Consider the following 21,950-nt stretch of genomic DNA (forward strand, 5'->3'; position numbering starts at 1 on the left):
ATCAACCCTCTATCTCCATTGAGGGAGTTTAGCTCGACAGGAAGTATTTGTTTTTGTTCCATCAAACGATAACAAGAGCAAGAATGATTTCTTAAGTTGAATGCAACATGAAAGTCTGGAGAACATGCTTTCAAGGTCACAAACTCTGCCGGAACACACCAGACTCCTTCGGTCCCAGCCGGGCCTTGATCTAATACCCCAAATTCCAAACATTACTTCATCTCTTAACTGAAACCATGAGTTCCAGGAGTCTGTCCATCATAACCGTTGAGCCACAAACCTCTTTAGTCAGGAGTCTGATGAAGTTCTGAAGCTTCTACGGGTTTTGGATTATTGTCGTTACATGTTAAACTACAGTGACCTGAAGTTGTTTCATATCTGCTGCTGAGTTCAAAGTTCTTCTCCAGGATCATCTGAGGTTTTCTAGATGTGTTAGTTCCTTTATGCATCAGTCCAAAGAAACTCTAGTTCTAACATGAAAACATAAGAATCTATGATGTCCTGAGATACGATAATGATGAGCTGATAGTTTTAATGTTCTACTGATTCAAAAGTCGAACCCTCAGTGTAAAAAATGTTCCCTGAAACTACACCTCTAAAACAGCCCTTGCCTAATTCACAATCTTTTTTTCATCTTTTAATTTAATTGCAAACAAAATGAGAGATAACTAAACATGCCTTTTTCATCTAAAGCCACTACTTTTGTTTATTCACTCACTGTATAAAATTGTCTTACAGGATCTTGTAAAAATGAGTTTGTTTATTGTGTAAAAGCTTTTTTTTCATTTACACACACAATTATTGTGTTTTCACATTCTCTTGTTGAAAAGACACCAAAAAATGCTTCTTTTTTTTACAAACAATCAGAAATCTAAGTAAGCATCACAAATGGCAACATAGTTAAATACCTGAATTTGATAAAGTACAATGAAATCTCTTTAAAATGTGGTTAGAATGTCGTCCAAATTTCAAGGTTTTTGCACTTAATTGTATTCTATGACATGCTTTTACTGATTACTGTTTTAATATAGCAACTGCTATATTTCCCTGAACTATTCTCAACATCTGAATTCATGGATCTAATCTGAAAACATTTGCAACACTAATAGACTCTGGCACTCATTCCTTGTGCTATTGGACTTTATAATTCTGAATTCTGGAGCAGGAACAGAGTGAAAGGATGATGTAATTCTTTGTTAATCTTTGTATCCTTTTCTTTGCGTATTTCCTTTGATTTATGTTCTTTATATTTGCACTTTGTCATCCCTTGAACTTTGTTCTCGTTCTTGTTTTTAATGAAAATATCGTCTGTTGTTAACTGGAAACCCAATTTCCCGAAGGAGATCTTCAGAGGATTTTAAAGTCTATCTATGTTTGCTGTTACTGATCGATGAGTCATCATTCTGATATCTGACTTTTTTCTTTTCTCTTCTAGGAACCCCAGTAAGTACAACCCTCTGCTCCACAGGTAGTAAACTGCACACACCACACACACACACAGACACACTAAAAGTCACACATGTGCACTGCCTGGGCTTCAACCGACAACCTTGTGGAAGAACGTGTCGGTGAGCATGTGATGATCAAGGAGATCCATCCGATCACCGCCATATATCGTCATCAAAGGATCCATAAATGCATCTCTCACCCGGATATAAGACATGAACGAAGATGACACTTTATGACACGTGCTTCAGTTTTCACAACTATTCATAGCATTTCAAAATAAAACGCCATATTTGTGGTGTTATCCTCAATGTTGACAATCAAAGTTGATCCATTTAATGATCATTTAAGCTCCGTTTTAGTCTATTAATTCCTCAAAATGTAGATTTTCCTCCTTCATCATGAGCCATTAGAAGTGAAGTATCAGATCGGAGTGATGCGTTTGTGTGCTAACCTGTCTCCATGCTTCCTGCTCTAATCTCTAACCTCACCAGGGCAAGGCTGGACGGGATGGATACCCGGTAAATGTGATTTGTTTTATACCCTGTCACTCCTTTTAATCGACCCCGTCACCTCCTCCACTCCTTCCTCTTTCACTATTTCATCTTTTCTGTTCCTTGAAATGTGGCTGTTTTTTTTTCCTGCTTCGGTACAAGAGTACAACTTCAAATATCCCGCCCCAGGAAGACACTCTTAACTATTGCCAGGAACACAAGAAACACGATCTAACATTGTTGCCACAACATCGCGACTCATGTTAAGAGAATCAATTGAATAAAAGGCAGCAGAAATTCGATCAGAAAATAAAAAAGCCACAAAATGTGGATCTACAAGTGGCCTCCTCTTTTGAATTAGCTTCAATATTGATTCAGGACATGGCGTTACAATGGAAAGCAGACGCATGTTTGCACCAGTGATGGATTTTGAAAGTGTCTGGATCTCATTACAGCGCCCTCGTGTGGCGGATTTCACTTTTGGCTTCGTTAATTGAGGTAGAGATGATTGAGAAATCGTCCAAATGTCCTATAAAAATGCATTTTACCATGACTATACAATTAATACTCTTTGGCAAAATTGAAAAAAAGTATTACATTGACATTTCTGCCTCTGTGATTGGCTCGCAAAATAAATCCTGTTTTGTTTTTACATCAAAGGCAATACACATGATTCTGATTCTGATGAGTGGAAATTATAGCAGTTCAATGCAAAACATATTCATGAAATAAATACCAAGAATAATTTCCCATATATTTCTGTAGGAAATCATTGATTTAAAATCAAGAAAATAATTATGAAATAAACTTCTGTGTAACTGAAGTAACACAATGTCCTGCTATTGTTTTGGGGTTGCTAGATGTAACTGCTAAGTTCAGGATAATAGTGCAAAGCTAACTTGACGCCAGTTCATCCCTTTTTTTTTGCCTTTAGCCAACATAATTCTTGTGTAATAAAACTAGTATTCTTTACTATTAATGTATAGAAATAAAGTCCTTGGCGGAGGTGTGTGCTCTATTAGTGCTTTACTAGTTCTTTTGGCGTTTATCTTCCGGCCGGCAAAATAATTGCAGATTTTCAGGATATGTTGGTGTAGATAAGAATTTGATGGAGATCCATCTGGATATAGAAGCTTTTAAAGGAATCATCATAGCTTGCGCGGCTTGTAGCAGCTGCTGCTAACACACTCAAACTAGCTGCTATGAATGGCCAATATCAAAAGGAGCAAATATTTATGAAATTGTATTAATGTACTATAAAATAACTGCATAAGAATATTATTTAAATATATGTTTTTTTGTAAATGTAACAACATTGTGGAAACATAAAAGACATGTTTTTTTAATTAAACAAAAAAGTTTTGTTGTGTTCATATATAATACACAATTAAAAGATACGTTTTAAAATGAAAATATTTACATTTTAGTCTTTATCAGGTTAATAATGTTGAACCAGAACTTTTCATTTGAAACGATGAAGGACTATCTGCTTAAAAACAGAAAGTATTAAAGTAACGATCAGATCTGTGTTTGCATAAGAGGTTCACACCCATATTGTTCGGTTGTGTTCTCATAGGGGCCAGACCGACTTTGACAACGGGCCACATTTGTCTTAGTCAGAGCTGGGAATATATCTTCTCGTACGAGCGTTTTCCACGCGTCAGCGTTTTTTCGGTGCCGCCACCATTTAAGCGCAACTGTCTGCTTCCATGGTACCGTGTTCCCCGACTCGTCGCTGTGTTGTTCTGTTTGTTGTCTAACTGAGAATTTTGAGGGAGAACTCACTCCCCATAGGGGCCCTGGTCCCAGCCCGGTTCCCAGCCTGCCTGGCACTGCTCAGCCCTCCTGACGGGAAACGTCTGCTGCTAATTGCTCACAGGTGGAGCGAGCGAGCAAAACATTTGTGTTTGTGACTATTCATCTTTGTCACCGTCCTCATTAGAATTCAAAAAAAGATCTCCTTCACATCTGCTCGCCCCGGCTGAGGTCGCCCCCGAAGTCTCCTCGGATCAGCTCGCTCCAGAAATCCACCTCTCTCGCCCTGATTACATAAATAATAACAAATATTGTGATTTAAGTGCGAACGACACTTTCTAATTTCACTGTACATGCGTCCGAGCCGCGGCGGCGGATAAATCACGTCGGCGAAATCGGCTCCGACTCGACTCGATCGAGGGAAAACCGAGCCGATCAGGTTTCCGCCATCGAGCAAAACCGAGACAGTCGCCCTGTCGGGCAGAACTGTTTGTGGATCCTGAACCAGCAGATGAGTGTGAAGCCGTTCCAGGGCGACCACAGTTTACGCATCCGTGGCCAGAGCTTTGGGGAAGTGGTGAGCGGCCTGTTCGGTGTCTGACAATCATCTGCTATTTAATCTTTTAAATCAGTTACGCAAATTATCAGGGTGTGGAGCAGGGGTGTCAAACCGGTCCAGTAAAGGGCCAGGGTGGTGTAGGTTTTTGTTCCAACCAGTCAAGCACACATGAGTTAACCAATCAGGTGTCGGCTTAACAAGCAACACCAGACTGACAATTAATTGATTACTGTCTTCAGACGCCTGATTGGTTCAACTCATGTGTGCTTGACTGGTTGGAACAAAAACCTACACCACCCTGGCCCTTTACTGGACCGGTTTGACACATGTGGTGTAGAGAGTCAGATCGCTGGTTAGAAACCCAACGTCGTCAGGGACGGTCCTTGAGCAACACCTTAAGTCTTCGTTTGTGGTTTTATTGGTTGACGACAAGTAGTTTTTGTTTGTGTTTAGAATGTCTTGTTAATTGGCGATTGTTTTGGAGTTGCTAGATAGCGTTGCTTAAGTTAGTGAGCAAAGCAAAATGACCAGTTGTTCGAATCCATGTTTTTTTTTTCAATGAGCCATCATCATAATTGTTGTGTCTTTATAGTAGGTTAGGTTAGGTTTTATTGATCCCTCAGCAGGTCTCCTTCGGGAATTTTTTTTTTCCAATAGCCAAAGCAAATACAGCAGTTTTTCATAAAAAATAACTAAAATAAAATAAGAATAAGAACAAAGAGAAACAAAGAGAAAGAACAAGATGATACAATCTAAGTCTAAAGATAAAGATAAAGAACATAGATCAAAGAAAAATAACAAAGACAAACATACAAAGACTAACATAGAACAGAACATCATGATACTTTTACTCCACTCCTGCCCCCCGAACTCAGAAATGTACAATTTAAGAGTAGTTTTGTGCTGTGCTTTTAGAAATGCATTCATTGGCATAAATCCTTGTAGCCAAAATAAATGAGTCATAATAATAAGCACGGATATGTTTCCACCGATTACATTTTGTCGGAGATCCATCTGGATAGTTGAAGCTTTCAGATGAATAAACATAGCTTGAGTGGCTGCTTACACGTCTTAACTAAAAATAAAATTAAACTTGACTTTATAAACAGAGAATACAATTTGATTACTTAATCATATCATCTTTCATGTGTCTTTAGTAACATTTTCTTTTTCTTGATTGTTTTGGGGCTGCTTAGATGTCATTGCTATAGTTTTAGTAACTCTGGAAATACAGCGAAGCTAACAAGGCAATTGAGAAAACACAATCTTAAAAGTAGTTTTTCGCTATTTACAAAAATAAAAAGATTCCTTGGCAGAGGTGTGCGCTCTCTCAGTGCTTCACTATTTCTCCCGGCGTTTATCTGTTTCTTATAGTGACAAATGCTAAAACACTTTGTTCAAAAACTAGCTTCAAAAATTAAAACTTGACTTTATAAAACAGACGACAGTTAAATCTCTAGATTTGATCAACTTCCATGTGACTGTAGTAACAAAACGTCTTGTAGATCGTAAATTATTTGGTGGATGCTAGTAGTTTTAGCAACTCAGGAACAGTGTGAAGCTAACATGACGCTGTTTCCAATCCCTGTCTTGGGTTTGTTTTTTTTTTCGTGTATTTCCTGTGTCATAAACTTTTTATAAAGTCCTTGGCAGAGGTATGCATTCACTCAGTGCTTTACTAGTTCCCTTTCCTTGCGCAAGGCTACTTGCTACTTCAGGAAAGAGGCTAACCTTTTGAACAACAAACAGTCATTCATTGTTGTATGTTATTGGAATGTGGAAGGAAATTGGAGTGCCTGAACATAGAGAACATACCAACTGCATCGTCCAACCGAGGATTGTCTTTCGGTGGTTATAGGTCTTGAACACTTTACCCATGATCCTCTGGTATAATGTTTTTGCAATCCCGGCCAGTTGCTGACAGATTTATCTCGACGTGATCCCACTGTTCCATACGGTCGGGCTGGCGTGTGGTCGTGCATGAGCGACCCCTCACTCAGGTGCCGTGCACATGTCTCCTTCATGCTAGGTTCATACATGCGCCGCCGTGCCGCCACTGACACATTAACAGCACGATAAACAGCGTTAACTACGTGTGGTTTTTCGAGGGGGAATCTCAAGGAAAATAGTGCGTATTTCCTCTCCTCAAGTGACCCCTGTCAATTCTTTCCCCCCTCGTAAATCAAACGGTCCGAAGGTTTGAGTTTCAGAAACTGCTCACCACCGTCAAACAACAACCGACATCTGACGAGGGGTAAACACACGAGTAAACACACACACCGACTGACGCTCAGATGCCCCGGCTTGTTTACACAAGAGTGGCAATCTGTGAGCGACCGCGGGCCTGCTTCAACGAAAACAGACCAGGGCTTCCTCTATTGTTGTCCCTTCCAGGCCAGCGGTCTGGGATTGAAGCCAGACGGTCACCAAAAGGCATCAGTCAGTAATTTACTGTCCCAAACGTGGTGTGCCTGGTTTGGCCGTTTGATTGTTGGTGCCGTCTAGAGGCTGGTTGTGTCTCTGACGAGAGGATTAGCACGAGTTTCCCAGAGAGTCTTTTTATTCCCACATTGCATTTTCAAATAAAAAGTAATACAATTTTCTAAACTTGGAAAACCTTTTATTGTTTTGCTTTTTGTCGTGAGAAATGACTTATTTCTCATAGACCAGACAAATGAAACCGACAAAATGCATCAATTTAATTTCAAATCATTTGTGAAAAATCCCAGAGTGCATTGCAGACAAGAAAGAGAATGAATCAAAGTTATTGATAGAATCTTAAGAAGTTTAGTGTAATGAAGCCAAAACTGGATTTATGTGCCATCGCCTCCTGCCAGTGAAGAGAATGTGACTATATTATTTAATTAGAGGTTTACAGCATTTAGTTTTAGATTTTTGAACTACACAAAAATTGTGGGGGGGTTACGGGGTGGTAAATTTTACCACAGAAGGGTGGTAGCTAGCACTGTGAGCGATAAGCTAAACTAGCAAGTATGTGCTTGCTACACTAGAATTTAAAATCAAAATACCAAGTAGTTCAATCAGTTTAAGTTGAAAAGCTGAATACATTTTAATAGTGTCTCTATCTATGATATGTTACGGGGTGTTAAATGTGACTATTAATGTTAGCGACAAGCTAATCGAGCAAGTATTCTAATGAGTTTGAAATTCCCTGCACTTTACATTACAGTTAAAAAACCACATCAACTTTAACAGTTACTATCTAGAGAATGATATGTTACGGGGTGGTAAATATGACTAACAATTTTAGCGACAAGCTAAGAAATATAAGAAAAGGAAACTGATTCATATACTTGCTAGTAAGTATATGAATCAGTTTCCTTTTTCCTATTTTTTTTTTCACTCTACGTTAAAGTTTAAAATGAAATGACCAAATATTTGAATCTGTTTATAATTCCCTTCACTTTACATTAAAGTTCCAAATATACATTATTTTAACAGCGTCTGTATCTAGAGTGTGTTACGGGGTGGTAAATTTCACCATCACTGTTAGCGATGAGCTAGACTAGCAAGTATTCAAATCAGATTTCCCTTTTCCTCAACTTTACATTAGAGTTTAAAATACAATTTAAACAGAAATGTAAGTTTTTCGTTGCTGTGTTACGGGGTGGATTGGTCCCGTTTACCTAACAAAACAAGCTAAATAAATCATAATAAATTTGAAGTCGCCGGCTTTAGACATTAGCTCATGTAGGGGTTTGAGTCACTTTCGGTATGTGATATCTCTTTAAGAAACAGTGTCTTTGTAACAGCAGAAACGATTTAATAATGCAGATAGTTAAAATATGGTCAAAGAAATTATAGTTTTTAAGGAATATTTAAGATGCTAAGTCTATGAGGTAAAAAAAACAACATGTTGTTGATGAAAATAAATGTTTATTGTATTTAAAAATTACTTAATGTAATTCTCAGTTATGATCCTTGTAAATGCATTTTTAAACATTTTATCATTTTGGAGCGAGGCCATGAGTGGGTTCGGTCAGAATGACCCCCGAGCTCCTCGACGAACCCAACAATGTCAGACACACGTGTGCTTGCGGCCGAGACGTCTGCTCTGCTGAAGCTGCATCATCAACAGTTACTCCCTGCTGGATAAGCGTCACCAGAGGGGGCTCCATAAAGACCGGAGAGACACCTCGCTTTAACTAGGTCAGGGAGACACATGCGCTCATGTACACACACATCCAGACGCTCGCCACCTGGAGCGCCGTTCATTTTCCAGAAATGTGTTTAAGAGCCGTATAATTGGTGGGAATGCTTCGTCTGAATGCTTCACCTTCATCAGCAGACGATTAAGGAAAAGGGTGGAGCTGGAAATGCCGGAGAAAACAAGTGGCCCCTGAAGTCGAACACGAAGATGGATGAAGAGCTAGAGGAGTCATTAGTTCACCGTCCATTGATCACATCCTTCACTAACATGTTTTGACGTCGAGCCACAGAGGTATTGTTGCAAGTGTTGCTCGGGCCAAGTTGAAGACCTCGTCTCCTGCAGATACTTTCAGGTCTACGTCTTCTTCAAGTGAGCCTGAGGCCGCCGTCCCGTTACGAGGTTAACCTTTGGGATCTGGCGCTGACTCTGACTAAAGCTAATCAGTTTTTTTTTTTCGAAGGCGTCTGATCTGTGACCTATGGCAGGAACTCCTGGACACATGTCTGAGACGTAATACTTATAAAAAAGTGACTTTTAAATACCAGTTTAAAGAAATAATGAGGTAATTTGTTTAAAACTAGTGCGTTTTGCGTCCAGTATTTTTATTGCGAACAAAAAGAAGTGTCAAGTGTATCTTATTTAAGAGAATCAATTTTACAAAAGACACTACGTCTGAAAGTCCCACATAGCATTAGTACCTAATTTTTAAATTAAAGTTTAATTTTTAAACGTATTTAAATAATTTCATGAATAACAATAACATCCTGGTAATAAACCATAGGTTACAAACTCAATCACACAAGAGGTCAAAGTATTTTATCCCTCATAGTTAAAAAAAAAAGGTTTATTGTCAAAACACGAAGATTGATTTTATCCTATTCGCTTTGTTTTCTTCTTCTCTCAAATTCCTTTAGTCAATAATCAGTTTAGCTCTTCTATGAAGTCTCTGCATAATTTTTGACATCCATCCTTATCTTATCTTAAACACTGGCATCTTTATAGGTCACCATGTCAACATGAACATCGATCTACTTCATCAGACGAACCCCATCAAATTTCCTAGCAGGCGGGATGTGGCTCTCGGGCTTTGAGTTTGACACAAGTGTAGCATACTCTTTTTTTCAATAAATGTGTAATATCTAAATTGAACACTATCATTTTTGGTGTATATCAACGGTTACATGTTCAGGCTACGACGCCGTTTCTTAAAGCCTCATAACAGCACCAAAAAATCGAAAACCCTTTCAGGAGCCAAGGTCTCAAGTAGATGTATAGTTTCGATTTTCTGAAGATACCATTTGCAAACATTTTGAAGAGTCAACAACCTGATTTATTTGAAAAAGTTTATAATGGTGCTTTCAAGTGGTTCAGGACAGTTTGTTTTGGGTTAGTGTTGTTCCCTCGAGTTAAGAGGATGGTAGAGTGGCTGTTTTTTGTGTGTTTTTTTTGGATGTAAACAAAGTTGGCGAGTGCAAGCGCTGTCTCCACCAAACAATGTCATCACCACAGAAACATAGTCCTGTGTCTTCCTGTGATGCTTCCAGCTGGACGACGTCCATACACACTCTATAGTGGAGGAGCCACAAGCTCCATGTCTCACAGACACCTGTAGGACGTCAGAATGAACAACACAACACACACACACACCCAAACACACACACTCTAAACAGGGCAGGATTTGAAACTTTCCCTTTTCTCTAAAACTTTCCAACAGCTGTATTTTCTCTTTACAAACTTATTTATTTACATGTTTGATGGCTTTCTCTCGCCACATCGTCTCTCTGTTTTCCTGCTGTCAGCTTTGTTGTCAAATAAATAAAATTCTGTTTACAGTATTTCTGACCTGAAGATAAACTCTAGTACAACACTTCTGTTCTTTCATTTTCCGCTAAAGAATCATCTGCTATTAATCTTAATGAGCCATTTTTACTATTCAATATCCTCCCATGTGTCCTGTCAGAGGGTTAGAGGATAATACAGGTTAGCAAAACATCCATGTTTTTGTTTAAGAATCAACGTTTACTTCATCTGGTAGTTTGTACTTTGATTAGCTCTAATATCACACAATTACTTCACCTTTGCACTTTAGGAAGGTTTGACTCTCATCCAGCTCTTGGCAAGAATCTAATGAGAGTCATTTACAAAACGTTAAAACCCTTTTCTTGTTTTTTCTGAAAGGAGGCCAAGGTTTATCTCATTCTTCTCTTGTTTCTTCTTCTCTTATATTGTTCTTTGTCCTTCGCAGGGTCCTCTTGGTCTGGACGGCAAGCCAGTAAGTACAAAAATCATCGATTAAACTAGTTTGATGAATGTTAAATAAGACAGGATAAGATATTTATGGAACCTGGAAGATTTGTGTATTTGCAAAAATCTGGCCCTACAATACATTATCACAATTTTCAATACTGTAGTAACAATGATATATTTAGTTATATTAGTCTTTTCTCTCACTATATCCTCCCTCACTCCTCTCCTTATCCATCTGTCTACCCCCCCATCCTTCCTCCCAGCCGGTCAAAGCGGCAGGCCGTCAACAATGAGTCTGGTTCCGCTCGAGGTTTCTGCCTTCTAAAAGGAAGTTTTTCCTCGCCATAGCTCACTGTACAGCTCACTGTACAGTGTTTTGTTTCTTGCTCTTTGTTGAATTGCTGGGATCTATTTTTCCTTAATCAACTGTAGTCTTATTTCAACTGTATAGTGTCCTGAGATAACTTTGTTATGATAAGACACTTTAAATAAAATTGAATTGAATTGAATATATTTGTAGTATTGTCGAGTACTTGACTCTGGTGTTGTAGAATTAATAGACCATATGACTCTTGACGAAGTCGTAACTGCTTTCATTTGTTTTGAAACCAAAATATGTCCAAACATCAGCTTTAAAAGCTCCTGGAGTCGACTGTATCCTCTCGTCCTCAGCCATCGCCGGGACCTTGCAGGATTTTATTGTTCCTTTAGCTGCGAAGGATGTAATGACTGCTGCTTTCTAGTGGCAGGAAGTCGAATATCGATATAGTATAGTGGAAAAAAATATGGCGATATATCGCCATATCAAGATTTCGTAACCCTCCTATAACCTTGGGAGGATTTGTGCGGCTTCTATGTATTGTTTCAGCTTCACAGCAATGTAATGCTTGTTTATTTTTGGTTAGCTTAGCGTTTTAGCAAATGCTACAGTAGCTTAGCATAGCAATTATTTGGATTTTTAAGCAGCTTCTCTTCGCCAAGGAGGGAAAGTAACTGAACTGAGTCTACATTAAAAACAAACTGTAGACTTTTATGATTCCTCAAGAAGATACAAATATGTCTCACTTATTTATCTTTTAAAGACAGTGGATCACCTGAAGGTTTACTTTGCTAGCTTTGAATTCCTCTAGAAAAACAAAGAATAACACAACATGTTATTTATTTAATTATAACGTTTAACTAGTATATAATTGGGATTTATTGGGATGAGTTAAATAATTATGGGATTGTTTAAATAATTGAATGGTAACTTGAGACTTTAAATAATTAAAAAGTAGTATTTTATGTGTTGTAGCTTTAAAAATTGTGCGTTCAAGGATATAAGCAAACTAACGTAAGTTGTTTTTTTTTCATTTCAGGGTCTCCCAGGTCTCAAAGGAAGCCAGGTACACAGACCACACACACCTGTTGAATTTATTATATAGTGTCAGCTGCTCTTCCACGATATAACCAAGACTGCCCAGGAACACTTGACCCCAGACAGTGATGGAAGAGCCCCCCTCCATCATTTTCACTAATCTTCGGGGACCATTTAAATGTTAAATGAGGAGCCGACGGTAGCCATCTTATTACGAGTTCCACCTCCTCAGTCATCCCGGGGCTGGCGGCCACGAGGGAGTCATGGCTCAACTGAACAAAGTGTTGAAACCCCCTCTGCGCCTCACCTCTAGTTTCATCCATCACTTCTGGCTTAGATCCCGCCGTACCCCAAAACACCCGAGCGTAGCATGGAAACCAGCGATGCAGAGCAGAGGGGTCACACAAGAGTGGGGGGGGGGGGGTAATTTATTACAGTAGCTCTTTAAAGAGTCTCAACTTCCCCAATATTTCACACTGTTCCCACAGAAGCTGAAACAATAATTAGTAATGTTTAAGTGGTTTGTCCTTCTTAGTCCAAGTTAGTCGTCAAAAGAAAACCTTCTGGATGTTGAGAATTTAAAGTTAAATTACAAATAAAAAATTCCCAAAATGTTACTTGTAATGTTACATTTTCCTCCATTCAATGTTTTTTTTTACTATAACTTGAACTCGAACATCGATTTTATCATTTTATTATTGCATCGTGACTTCTCGTATTTACCTTTCCTTCTTTTTTCGTGTAATAAATGCCAAAAATATCTCAAATAATAACATAAAACTCATCCTTGGCCACAGTCTGTCCCAGCTTTAAAGGGCTAAAGGCAGCCTGGACAGTTGCAGATCCCTCCAAATATAGACGTATATATGTCTCCGTAGTGTAGATAACATTATCTTGAAACAGGACTCGGTAATCTGACAGAGATTTGGAGTAGATTTGTAAAGAAAGATAGATCGGTTGGTTTCACCAGAAACAGATTCCTTTGTCGACCAGTTTTTATTTAGGTTTTTCATGCAAAAATAGCTGTTAGTTGACCTTGAGGCCTATTCAGGATTTATAATGTATTAATCTACTCTGGTTTATGAACATATAGTGAAAGTAATGTCTATGAAAAATGAGTGTGATAGCATTTAGATTAATTACCAGAGAGACAGAAACAGAAACAATGTTTTTTTAGATAAGAAAGTCTGGAAATCTGATGAATTTGCTGACATTTTTTTCAGACCACCATGAACTTTTCAAACCATCAAACACGTCCAGTTTACCCCTATCGTAGGAAAACATTTATCACATTTCCTGTGTTGGAAAAAGTTCTACCAGTCACCAGATGGCGTGACGTATTGTCAAATCTTGATCTTCAAGGCCTCTGCCCAGAAGAGAGTACAGCTCTGTTTGAGGATGAAGCAGCTTCTTCACAAGAAGGCAGTACTAATCAGGACAAGAAGCGTCATGACAGATTTACTGACGGGGGAACTGAGTGGAAGCAGAAGTTGTGTGAAATACAGGATGGTCAATAGTGGAGGACGGAGACAAATAAAGACATGAGTGAGGAAATGCTTTTTCTGTTGCAATGAGGTTTATAGTGAGAGATGGTTGATTCAAGATGGATGGACAGAATTCCGCTCTGATTCTTTAGACTTGTTAAAGTCAAGCCAACATATACTTGCATATTTAATACAACAATCAATGGCTCAGTCTCATATCGCACCACAATACAGTTGAATGTCATCTGTAATTCTTATGAACATTTCAGAAATTTACCTCATTATTCCAAAGAATTTTTATGTATTTTGAAACATTACAAATCATGTCCGTCCTTAAAGTGATAGTTCACCCAAAATTCTAATTTCACTCATTTTCTACTTACCCTCATATTGACTAGAGGTTGGTATTATTTTCAGAGTAATCTGTTCCTTTTTAGAGTTATAGACAAAAATGTTTGTTCATGTTCATGTAGCGACTGGAGCTCAATTGTCTTCAGTTGATCTTCGTCCAAAAGACATTTAAAAACATCCAAATACCTCCATACGGCTCAGCTGTAACGTCACTACTACGTTAAAATAGACATACACTTTTGTCTATAACTCTAAAAAAGGAACAGATTACTCTTAAAATAATTCCAACCCTTGGTCAACATGAGTGGGAGTAAAGTGACTTTAAGACCCATTGGTTGTCCTACTCGTCTTCTTTTTTGTCAATGCACAAATTCATTATCAGAGGGAATGGGCTGTAATGAAGCCATATCTCCCTTTCTGGATGTTTTGTTTGGCTCTAATTGCACTTTTCGACAACACAGTTCCAGCCCTACATGACTCGACTCCACACTACTCTGTTGTGTTGGGTTTCCACTGCCCCTGCTACTGGGCAGGGCCATCATAACGTAGCCAGCATGTTGTACCACATTCACAAGAGAAAAAGGAAACAACTTTATACTCGATTTTTTGAAAATCACGGTTTGTTTCTTGCGTTGAAAGAATATATGTATAGTTGTGTTGATGACGACATTTCAGTGATGTAATCGGTCGATCAACGTCACCTTTTTTGTGCCGGTTCGCCTGAAACCAAGGGAATCCGGCACTAAAAAAAGTGTTGGATTTGACATACCATAGTGATGGAAACACAATACAAACCAGTGGAGTCGAGTCGATTAGAGGAGCCGGTGGAAAAGGGCCAGAAATGTACTGGTAGATCTACATCAGGTATCTAAGATTGTGAGCTTTGGGTAGTCATTTGAGTGAATGTAGATACAAGCAGATGCAATAAGGGTCGTCAGGCTGGACAGATAAACACAGCCATCATAATCTTGTTAGATGTAATTCATGACACTTATCTTATTGTTGAGTTGTCCTAAAAATTGAGCCGTCCCACTGTCCCATCTTCGTGCTTTGATAATGCTTGACTTTCGCGTCATTCAACAGCAGCGATGTACGATGACTTATGTACTTTCTGACCTGCTTCAATTATTCCTTTTCCCCCCGCAGGGACCGGCCGGGCCCAAGGGAGAGAAGGTATGCTTCAACATGAGTAACGACGCACACATGAAACAAGTCCATGCCCCGCATGTGGAGGATTTACATTAATTTACAGCCGGAGCGCTTTAGGAACGCACCCCGGCGCCTAACCTCGCAGGTGTTTCCAGAAGAAAGCCCTCCCACATTCTCACCGTAGAGCAGCCACACCGTCTGAAAATTACATGTAGTAATGTAGGAGCTCATGTGTCTGCTCACATTCTCACGTCAGGGCACTAAAAAAAAGGTTTACAGGCTCCCAGCGAGCTTCCATGACAGCCAGATGTTCCTCAACTGTAGACACCAGTTACTGTAAGTGTAGGGATGGCTACCGAACAGACTGTTGGTCCAGAACCTTCTGGGATACTGAGATGGTCACAGTAACAATAAACAGTCAGTCACATTGAAGGACCATCGAAGCTGAAATTTCTTGTGATCGTCCTTTTGATTCAGTGAGAATAAGATTGACCGACCAGACACCAGCACATCAGATCCCACTTATCCAGCCTGTCTCATGATTTATACAGTTAATGTTGACATCTGGAGCCAGTTGGGGACAGATTACACTTCTTCCATCATCTCCGTCACGGTTGCTTCACAGAATAATATCGATTCATGCGAACTGTAGCAGAATTGACAGCTATTATGTGTCTTTTCCAGGGCGACCAGGGAGACGTTGGACCACGGGTGAGTTTTTGTTCAATGTCTTTTTTATTTTTTAATGATGTTTGTCTGAAGGATTACAGGCTTTTTCAAATACACCCCAATTAGGTTTGATTTTGACTGTTTTGAACAATCTTCACACTTGACTTAAAATGGTTGATTAACTCGGAAAAACAAACTAATCTGCGAAAATGTTCAAACAAGACGACACTGATCCACTGAAACCAACTTCCACACCAACCACAGCGTCTTAAAAAAGGTTTTTATTAATGGTTTAAAAAGGTACTTATTAATTTGTCCATGTTCTGTTTCAGGGAACTTAACTGTCTTCAGTTGCTATTAAATAAAAATGACTGTGTCGATGCTTAGCAACTCCAGGAACAACAAGCCGCAGGTCGTCAGATGAGGTTTAGGATGGTTGCATCCCTGCTATTAGAAATGAAAATATCAAACCTCACCATAAAAAAACAAATCTGCTATCCAGCCTGGGTTTTCTATAAAAGGTTTTGTGGTGGGCAACACTTTGCATCTACTTCAATATCATGACATCTCTGTAATTATCCCCCACCAAGTTTAGTGTGGTGTAAAATAGAAGAAGAAAACATTTTTTGTTTAATGTTATTTTCCCCATTTCGGTTTAAATTACATTATCATCGCACGGAAATAAAAACAGGGACATCTGCTTTGGTTTAAACCCGAAATGTCTAAACCAGGACCGGTTCTGGACACTTAATTCGGTTCCTTTCATGATGGTAAATTATGCACAGAGCACATGCATTCACTATGAGAATTTCAATGTGCTCTTCATGAGGTCATTTTTGTCCTAATTTTGAAAAAAACACAAAGGGGTTTTTCAAATGTTCTGTGCACTGGTTTTTATATCTTGTCACATTAAGGGTGAAATGGATGGATAGATGTTTGACAGACAGATACATGAAGCTATAGAGGGATATATCTACAGCTAGAAAGAGGGATGGATAGATATAAGGATAGGGATGGATAGAGTAATAGATAGATAGACCAATATAGCATGGATTCATGGCTAGAAAGATGTATCAGTTGATGAATGGATGGATGGATAGATGGAGGAAAGGGTGAATATATGGTATAATAGAGGGTTGAAGTAGGTGGATGAATAAAAAAGAAGGATGCAGGGTTTGATGGATCGGTAGATGAAGATAAAGAGGTAAAGATCTACAGCTGGATAGAGGGATGGGTAGATCCATGGAATGGATATATAGATAGAGAAATGGACAGATAGATGATAGATGGATAGATTGTTGGGTGGATGGATGGATTGTTGGGTGGATGGATGGATTGTTGGGTGGATGGATGGATTGTTGGGTGGATGGATGGATTGTTGGGTGGATGGATGGATTATTGGGTGGATGGATGGATTGTTGGGTGGATGGATGGATGATGGATGGATGGATGGATTGTTGGGTGGATGGATGGATGGATGATGGATGGATGGATGGATTGTTGGGTGGATGGATGGATTGTTGGGTGGATAGATAGAAGGATGGGCAAATGGTTATATAGATAGAGGGATGGATGGATGGATGGGTTGATGATTAAATATGGATAGGTTTCCAGCTAAATAGAGGATGGATGGATGGATGGATGTTGGGTGGATAGATATAACGACGGTTGAATGTATATATATATATAGAGGGATGGATATATTGATGGAGGAATGGATTAATGGAGGGAGAGATTTACCATTAAACACCACAAAAAATGGAACCGCAACTTGGTTTGTGTTCAAAAGAAATTCGCCTTCATTCACAAGTTCATGATGCAAACACTCGAAAACATTTTTTGATCTCTTGTCAAACACAGTCCTCTTTATTACTAATGTGTGTTTACACATATTATTATTTACACTCCTTTTGTCTGGTTTCTCACTTTATTTACGTATCCCTCCCCAAAACCACAAACGTTCTCCGTCGTCTATGCTGCTGCTGCCAGACCATGTGTCTGTCAGGACTGCAACACTGTCGAGACTCAAACAACGTTTGTTGACGCCAGTGTGTAAATCAAAACTAGACATGAAGGAGAGGATCTCTATGATTCTACAGCAGGGGAGAAAACCAAGTGTAAATTTGTCACGGCTGCCACGCGGAACCATATTCACGATGTGGTTCGGAAATACCTGATTCCTATCAAGGCGTATGTCGTTTCACTTCCCGCTTCTTGAATTGAAGATAGTGTGGCAGACGTGGATATAGTCCTTTCTTTCAAAATATTGAACTTGGACACACGTTAAGGGACTTGACACTGACGTTGAAAGCTTTAAAACTTTTACAGCACATCAGTCGAACTCATGGCCTGCCAAGTTATTTTAAGTGGCCCACAGGATATTTGGCTTAAAATGAACGTTGATGAACGTTCATGTTTATATGGTATTTAGATGTCAGTGTTTAAGATAGGAAATTATGGATGTTCAATGTAAGTTAAGGTCAACCAATGTGAAACTCCAACTTTCCTGACTTACTCACATGTTACAAATGAAGAAGTTGAAGTTATTACCTCATATATGTTCTCCCCTGTCTGAAATCTGGGCAAAGGAGAGGTTACAAGAGTCCATTATGACATAATAATGGCTTCACTCCTCCTCCAGCCAGCTGTAATCCCGCCCATCTTTGTTTATACAAAAAGTCCCTTGGAGGTGGAGACTTCCGGGATTTATGACAGTTGATGACAAACCTTAATGTTTCTACCAATCACAGCAGAGTGGGCGTGGTTGTGATAAACAACATTTCATATCCAGAAAGTGTTTTCAGTGGGCGGGGCTTAAGACCATTTTCTAACGTCAATATTTCAATGAAAAGAGAGTTTTGACCAAACAAACACATACTGATGATACAAAAGAGTCCAACATCTGTTTGAACTTAAATAAACACATTAATTAACCTTTAAACTGGAATTTGTTTAGTGAACAAGACAGAGTTAATAATGTAAACTTCCGTCTCAAAGAAGCAAAAGACAATATCAAAATTAGACCTCTACGTCCTGTAAAGTAAATATACATATTGTTTGTCCCTGTGACTTGAACGGTTGTTTGTTTAAATCTCTTTAGTATTAATTTAAAACGAAGGTTTACTACTAGTGATGGCCTGATCAAGCTTCATGAAGCATTATTAGTCCACTAGATGGCGGTCTCTGCACTATTTTCCTTTGTTTTAAACAACTGTTCTAATGAAACATCACGCCATTTTTAAAATGATGGCGCCACCTACTGACCCCTAAACAACATGACACTGCTTCATGAAGCTTCATCAGCATATCACTAGTTACTACCAAAATAATCAGAAATGTCCACCGATCATCAGGTACTGATGATGTCAGCATTTGTTTTGAGAAAAACCTTCCGGTAGAATGTTTGTCATCGTCTGGGAGAAAATATGAATTAAGTTTGGCCAAAGCGCTAACTGTCTTAGCATCCTATTTACAACATCAATGTATTCCTTTTATTATCTACCTATGGTAACTACTACGACTAGTATCTACTAACCTCCGATCAAGCCGGTGATGAGTCATTTGTAGACCTAATCCTACCTTCAAAGATTATTATGAAAACATTCTTGGTGAAACAGGAAGTGAACTGCATCAGTCACTCCTACTTTATTGTTTCGAGAAGTCAAACAAGAAAATAAATCTTCAGCTGCAGCACTTTTTCCTTCAAGTCTCACAGAAGCGACTGTGAAGAACTACGTGACAATGGAAAGCATCTTTAAATCACCGTCGCGCCTCTTTATCCTCCCCATCGATCGTCTCCACTTCCTCCGTCAGGTTTTATTAGGAAGAATTACAAAAACAGAACGACTGCATCGTCAAGCTATCATGGAAACATGAGATTTGGAAGAACAAAAGGTCATCGTCTGTATGGAGCATCTCTCGCCACAGCAGGGAATCGAACCCATGAACAGTTTCCCAGTCCCTGCGTCGTTAAAAGCACATGGAGGAGATCTGGCTGCGTGTTTGGATCAGTGTGTCATCGGCGTTTAAAGAAGTTCGAGCGACTAAAGGTCACGGTCAGACCGCAGCTTTAGGTCAGAGAGCTGTTTGTCAGAAGATTAAGCAGAAGTTTGATGAGACTGAGGCGAAGGAAAAGCTCTCTGTCAAGTGTGGGCTTCATGGATGTCAGTGACAGTGAGGAGTGGGAGACGAGAGGGGGAGGAGGAGCCTGTGGTTGGGGGAGAAAACCTCAGATATCCAGCTCTGACCACAGTGTGTTCACAGAATCCTCATGGGAGGATCGATCTCTCCGTGGTGAGTTTTTGGGGAAGGAACGGAGAAGGAACACATTGTACTTTTCGTTTGGCCGATAATCTTCTTCACCTACTGTGAGCGAGACGGACAGATCGTTGGTCAAAACCTTCAGTGTGGTAGTTAAGTTTGAGGTGACCCTTGGTTTCTCCTCACGGTTTCTCCCGAGCTTGTGTCATTTTCCAACCTACTAAACCTTCCTGGAAATGTAGTCTTCTTGTTTAGCCAGACTCTGGACAAGAGTAGAGGTCTAAGAAAGTAAAATCTTTTTTTTCTCTGTACAATACCCATGTTCACCAGCACTGAATTGATCATTTTTTTATTATATATATATAAAAAGTGGATAAAATAAAGTTATTATATTAGGTTTGAAATCATGAATATATTCCCAACATTGTTAATGTTTGTGTTGCAAATCAATATTTGGCCTTTATAACGTTCTAAAGGAACAATTAGATCCTGGGGATGACATGAGGACAAGAGGATACAGTGGACTCCAGCAGCTTTTTAAGCTGATGTTTGGAGATATTTTGGTTTTTCAAAACAAACAAAAGTAGTAACACCAGAGTCGAGTACTTGACAATACTACAAATATATCCTTGTTAGTACAGTGTCGCAATAAATCACAAAATATCGTATCACCAGATTCTTGGGAATACACACTCTTAAAGAGTTTGTACTGGCTGAATTTGCACTGACCTGTCAGTCAAGTCAACAGCGCCTCTTATTATGCATGAAACCTGATGAACGTTAATATAATCAAAACTAAAAAAACATTCACATCCATGCAATGTGTAGAAATGTCTTTTTCTGGCTGGATTTCTGGTGTTCCTGCAGCCAGCCTCAAGTGGACACTCTGTGAACTGCAGCTTTTTGCACATTTGCGACTTTTCCTTTCCATTCTGAGTATTGCCCCTTGCTTTCAACACACACTCAAACTTACATACATTGGGGTCAAAAACTTTAAAACAAAGTGACCAGAGACAACACAAGGGATACCAAAACACTTTTTTTTCAGGGGGGGGCCTTCGTGTCACCTTGACCTTGAGATAACACAAGGATCAATATCGTCATTAAAAAAAGCAAAATCAAATGAATAATTGAAGTCTAGTAAATGTGAGTCATGAATAGGTTGAATTATTACAAACACTGATTTAAATGTACATTCAATTCCTATTAAATTCAATTTCAAGCCATAATATTTATATATCGCTTTCAGGGCTGTATTTCTGCCCCCAGGCCAAGGTTTGACAAACGATGTAGAGATTGATGATCTTAATGTGTGAGAGAAAAAGAAAAGATTTATTCATCACTTCTACAATAAACATTTTTTATCCTCCAGTCATATCTCTAATCTTAAATGACCCAAAATGTGTTTTCACACACGAGAGTCTGGTTTGACTCTGACTTTACTCCAGCTCCAGATTTATGCTTCCCTTCAATGATGTTCTCGGAGCCAACTGGACCCGAGCAGCAGCACGGTTTTCTCCGCGCTCTGGCTGAAGATCAGCTGCTATCAGCCTGACAGGCGGTCATCACAGGCGCTGGCGGTCAGCTAACACAAACTGCCTCTGTTTAGTCTTGACCAGGAAAAACTGGGAAGACTTTTAATGGAAATCGAATTCCATGTGAGATGGAGGAGTCGTGTTGGAGTCTCGGAGGTTCCTTTCATTATACCCAACATGATCCCTCTCAACAGATGCTTCCATCAAACTTTATTATTTCGCTGTTTATAACTTTCACAAGCATTTATAGTCCATCACAGCTGATGTCAGCGTTTTCTTCGTCCAGCACTTTCGAGCATCAAACTACTAGAAAGAAGCTGAATAACACATATAAAGGCTTCTTTACTTAGAGAACAAACCATTTCTTTATTCATTGTTGTCAGATCGTCAACAGTTGATAACATATGGTAACACTGAAGAATAAGGAACAAATATTAACTATTAAAAAGATATTTATTAACTTGTATTAACAG

The 21,950-nt window shown here is 39.1% G+C and overlaps 1 pseudogene across 1 annotated transcript in view; it reads left to right on the forward strand.

Annotated features, from left to right (window-relative positions):
* The window catches only part of LOC148072046 (uncharacterized), a 155,892-nt pseudogene that overhangs the window by 114,879 nt on the left and 19,063 nt on the right, over positions 1-21,950 (forward strand). Inside the window, exons 4-8 of the transcript XR_015712818.1 lie at positions 1,941-1,967; positions 10,671-10,697; positions 12,031-12,057; positions 15,011-15,037; positions 15,698-15,724. The product of XR_015712818.1 is annotated as an uncharacterized LOC148072046 (transcript). The remainder of the gene's footprint in view (positions 1-1,940; positions 1,968-10,670; positions 10,698-12,030; positions 12,058-15,010; positions 15,038-15,697; positions 15,725-21,950) is intronic.

The sequence above is a fragment of the Callionymus lyra genome, chromosome 9, assembly GCF_982586985.1.
Source record: "Callionymus lyra chromosome 9, fCalLyr1.hap1.1, whole genome shotgun sequence".
Taxonomy (NCBI): Eukaryota; Metazoa; Chordata; class Actinopteri; order Syngnathiformes; family Callionymidae; genus Callionymus; species Callionymus lyra.